At 53.3% G+C, this 5,045-nt stretch overlaps 1 protein-coding gene across 2 annotated transcripts in view; it reads right to left on the reverse strand.

The window, feature by feature from the left end:
• TET3 (tet methylcytosine dioxygenase 3) overlaps nucleotides 1-1,070 on the reverse strand; it is a 105,699-nt gene extending 104,629 nt beyond the window's left edge. Inside the window, exon 1 of one of the 2 annotated variants that reach the window (XM_040458500.1) lies at nucleotides 946-1,070. The gene's annotated coding sequence lies outside the window, so the exon portion shown is untranslated. Of the gene's footprint in view, nucleotides 1-507; nucleotides 625-945 lie in introns of those variants that run through there. The other variant, XM_040458498.1, reaches the window with a different exon arrangement.
• Nucleotides 1,071-5,045: the final 3,975 nt, after the last annotated feature.

Genomic DNA, 5,045 nt, shown 5'->3' on the forward strand with positions numbered 1-5,045 from the left:
CTCGCCCGGGGACTCCCCCGCCCGGGAGGGCGCGCACGTGCGGCCCCGCCGAGCCCCGCCGGCCCCGCCGCCCCCTCCACCGGGCCGGGGGCTGCGCTAGGGGGGAGTTCCCGCGAAGGGGGAGGGGACGGAGCGAGCAGCCTGCAAGCGGGTGGCGGCCGGGCCCGGCTCGGCCGCCGCGCCTTTGCACCTGCAGTACCTCCCCACCCCCGCGTCGGCCCTCCCAGGACCCTGCCGCCCCCTTCAGGCTAGTGGCCCCCGCCCTCCCGCGCTTCTGCAGCCCAGGCGGGCCGCGCGGGGTGGGGCACGCGGACCTCCTAGCCTAGGCCCTCGGCCGAGCCGGCCCCGGTGTCCCCACTTCCTGCCGCTCCCTGCGGGCCCGAGAGGTCTGGGACGGCCCCGGAGCCCCCGGGGGCCCTGAGCTCCGGGCCTGACTGACCCCCCTCTCCCTGCTGCCGCTCGCTCATTCCGAGGCAGGACAATGGGGGACGTCGCGCGTTTGCGTACCGAGTCAGCCTGGCCGGCAAGGAAAGGGTACCCGGGGGCAGAGGCTGCGGGCCGGCTACGGGACACCCTCGCAGGGGTCACGGCCGAGCGCCGTACTCAGGCGGACCCCAGGGCCCTGCCATCGCGAGCCTCCCCCGCGCCGCGCTCGGCTCTTTCGCGTCGAAAACAAAGACTAATCCGATACCCCCGCCCTGCCTCCCACAGGAGGGGGAACGGGCGCGTCGCGGAGGGTAACGGAGGAGGACAGCGTTCAGGAGGGGCTCGGAGAGCCTATGAAGGGGGCCGTGGTGCAACCAAGCCCCATTACCCGGTGCAGACACTTTGAGAAGTCACCCCGGGCTATTTTCCAGGCAGGGGACAAGGGACAAGGCACAAGAATATTTCCAAGTTGCCAAACTGCCCGTTCACTCTGCTGCTTTTTTTTTTTTTTCCCCTCACCTGTTGTGCAGGCCAAGCTGAAATTCCAGGTTAGATTAATTCAGCTCCACCCATCTGGCCTGACTGCCAGGCTGGTGCCCGCAGCTGCCTTCCACCTACCTGGGTTGCTGGAGAGAAGGGTGGGTCTCTAACATACACACACACACACACACACACACACACACACACACACTCGCGCGCGCGGGCAAGTTCTGGCAGAAACAGCCATGGGGCGGACTGGCCTGACCAGTTTGGGCGGTGCTCACAGAGCCAGGTACCTGGCAGGCATCCCTGCCCGGCTGAAGCTAACAACTCAGCCAGAACTGGAAAAAGAGCATTCGGCCGGCTATTTAGAAGAAACAAAAAAAGTAACTGATCTCAAGTAGCGCTGTCCAGAAAGCCCGAGGCGGTAGGAGAAGCCGGGGTTCTGCCTGGAACTTCCCTCCTCCTCCCAGGCCTTATTTTGACAGTCTGCTCCAGTGGCCAGGTTGTCAGTTGTGGGTGGGTGGGGAATATGGCTGCAATACCTACTTCCTACTCCCGTGTTACAGAGGACTAAAGAGTTTCTGTTCAGGGAAGTAAGTCTAGAACTGAGAAGAGATACTTAGTGTAATTTTCAATCAAACATGAGAACAGGTTGTGGACTTGCAATTGTCACTGTAATGAATGTTTAATGTTTTAAGTAATTTTGTTTTAATAAAATTATATATATTAAAGAAAATGTAGAAAATACAGAGAATTAGAAGACAGACATCACCAAAATACAACCACGTTTAACCATTCTCTATAATTCTTTCTAGCCTTTTCTATTTGTAGATCGGTTTCCTTTTTTAAATTTTATAACAGTTGTATGCACACTGATTACACAATTTTCTGCCCTCTTTTCACTAACGTTATAACATGAGCATTTCCCCATTTGTTATACAATCTCCAGACAGACCGTGTGACAATTGGGTTGAAGAAGGTGGCTTAGGGACAGAGAATTCTGGGTTCCAGACCTGGCTGTGCCATTTGCTAGCAGAGTGACCTTGGACAAGGTACTCACCATTTCTGAGACAATCCAAGTAAATAAAGTACTTGGCCTGGGGCTTTCTGGACAGCACTACTTGTGATCAGTTAGTTTTTTTGTTTCTTCGTAGGGAATAATAAATGACAACTGTTATTGTTTCATCCATAGAACAACCTTGTGAACTAGGTATTATCATTAAACTCATTTTACAGATAAAGAAACAGAGATTAAGTAACTTGCCCAAGGTCACTCAGCTAGTAAATGGTAGATTCCGGGGGTGTCTGGGTGGCTCAGTTGGTTGGGCATCCAACTCTTGATTTTGTCTCACGGCTCCCCAGATCGAGCCCCGAGTTGGGACCTGGGCTGACAGCACGGAGCCCGCTTGGGATTCTCTCTCCCCTCTCTCTCTGCCCCTCCCTCTCTCCCTCTCTCTCTTTCTCTTAAAATAAATAAATAAACTTAAAAAAAATGGCAGACTCAGAATTTGAGCCTGGCATCTTTCTGTGCTCTGAGCAATTTACTGTGCCAAATAACTCTTCACCAGCTACCTGAGAGGGTTGTTTCACAAAGTCCTCTGGCTTAGTTAACTGGATGAATGCTGGCGCCATTCACCAATACAGAGTATGGGAGGAAAGATACCTGGAGCCATCCATGTGGAGCTGAGGGGGTGAGGCCTGGGCTGGAAACACACACACGTGAACCCCATTGCCGAGTAGAGTGTAAGTGAGGCCTCAGGTGTGGAGGAGCTCATCGGTAGTGGACAGGGAAAGTGGGAGGAAAAGGCAGCCAGGACAGAGCCCCAGGGAACACCAGCTCATGAGGAAGAGCAGTTGACAGGGGGTCAGCAAAAGAGACTGAGAAGGAGCAGCCAGAGAGGTGGGAGGGAAACCAGGCCCAGCCCAACACCTGCCAGTCATTTTCCGGACTGCTTCTCCCTCTGGAACCCTGCACTTGGACAGTCTCTGTTTGCTCATTCCCTGTGCCTGGGGAAACCCCTTCCCACTCCCCCCACCCCCACCCCCGGGGTTCCAGCTACTCCTTCTACCTGCCAAATTCTCACCCATCCTGCAGGTCTGGGCATAAATGCCATTTCTTCCATGAAACTTTTCCCAGCTCCTCAGATTCCAGAGCTCCACCTACTCCCCACAGAAGTTTGATGCCCCCCCCCCCCCTTACAACAGTTATCTTATCAGCATTGTAATTGTTTGCACATTTCCCTCCCTGTTACTATGAGCTCCTGGAGGGCTGGGACCTTGTCTTTTCACCTTCGTAACCCTAGACTTAGCATTCAATCAATATGTGCTGAATGAAGAAATGAGGTCAGTAGAACCTGATCAATGACATCCCAGTGACACCGAAGACCCACAGGCTTTCAGGGTTTTTGTTTTGTTTGGTTTTTTCCAGCCTGCGTGTCGGGTCTGCAGCCCCCTGTGCTGCCCGGGTTGTTCCTTCCTCACACAGCACGCAGGGCGGGAGAGCAGCTGGGACGGTGGCGGAGGTGCCCAGCGGGCCTCTCTCTCTCTCTCTCTGGCAGAAGCATTGAGCTAGAGGCAGTGGTTGGCTAACTGTGGTCCCCAGATGCAGTATCACCAACACCTGGGAACTTGTTAGAAATGCAAGCTCTGGGGCCCCACCCCAAACCTACTCTAGCAGAAACTCTGGAGGTGGGGCCGGCGCTCTGTTGTAACAAGCCCTTGGGGTGATGCACGCTCAAGTTTGGGAAGCACTGGACTAGTAGAAACGGTTGAGAAGCAAGTTCAGCGCCCAGGCGGCGGCCAGGATCAGGCCCGAGGCGCTTAGAGGAGGTAGAGCGAGAGAGGCTTCTTTTTATTAAGCAGCGTGGCGGCCCCACCCCCAGCGACCGAAGACTGAGCCTTTTTAGGCCACTGCTCCGGTGAGGTCAGGACCTGGCTGCTGCAGCTGCCCCAAGGGTTAGAAAGGGAAATCCCGTCGCGAAGGAAACAAGCCCAGTGGACGGCCAGCACTGCGAGGTTGGCAGGGGGCGTTTCCCTTTGGGGATGGAGGTGGGGCTGGGAAATAAGGACTTCCAGCTCCACTGAGGAACTGCGGTCGATTCAGCACGAGCGGGCGGGCAACGAGCACAGGAAGTTGAGTTGAAAGTGCCCGCGTAGTTCTTCTGGAAGTCACTTGGTGGAATCAACGCTGCTTGTTGGTCGTTTGCCGAACCTGTAAATGATCGCATGTGACTAACCTCCTCTGAGATGTCCTTCTCTTTAGCCAATAAGCAATTTGCCCTACTTGAAGAAGCAGCTTCGTACTGCGGAACCTTTTGCAGAACTGTAAATACACAGCCACGTCCATCCACGCCTGGGCTCGGTTTTGAAGATTAAAGGAAGTTTATTTGCTTTGTGATGTGTTTCTTATTTGGTCATGTATTGGTTAAAAATATTATCAGCTAATGTTTGCATAGAGCTTTCCCTTTTCAAAGCACTTTCACGTACATTATGGTTCTGTCTGCGGAGTGGCTAACACGCCAAATGCAAATGTTACTTTCCTTTTCTTTCTGTGACACAGCTTTTATTATTATTATCACCATTTTACAGATAAGGGAACTGGGACTCAGAGAGGTAATTTGTCCAAGGTCATTCACTACTAAGTGGCAGAACTGGGCCCACGATCGAGTGCCTCTGAAATTAGCCTACTGGTGCCAGGGCTGATATGGGGCAGACGCTGGCATTTTGCTCTTGGGGAAAGGGAGATGCATTACTGGATTGCTTTGGACATGCATGGGTCAGTGTGACATGTGTAGGATATCTAGACTAGGTTTTTGAGTAGCTCAGCAAATGCTTTCACGTTTTATTTCTGTGACTTCATTTTGAATTTAGGTGGAATCAAATAGACTAAATAACTCACAAGGAGAATGCATGGATCCTCATCATGATGGGAAAGAGATGAAATAACCTGGAAATCTTCCAACTTAAGGGGGCTGGGCAGAAGGGTGGGAACTTTGGCTCTGAGACTCAGGTTGTTGAATACCCAACAGGGATAATGACCTCGGTGCTCCCCAACCCAGACCTTGATTTGATGGGATGTATCAGTCAGGGTCAGTTTGGCTTTGATGTAATAACAAATAATCCCCGGGTCACAGTGG

The sequence above is a fragment of the Herpailurus yagouaroundi genome, unplaced genomic scaffold (genome assembly GCF_014898765.1).
Source record: "Herpailurus yagouaroundi ecotype Mexico unplaced genomic scaffold, PumYag 221, whole genome shotgun sequence".
In the NCBI taxonomy this organism is placed as follows: domain Eukaryota; kingdom Metazoa; phylum Chordata; class Mammalia; order Carnivora; family Felidae; genus Herpailurus; species Herpailurus yagouaroundi.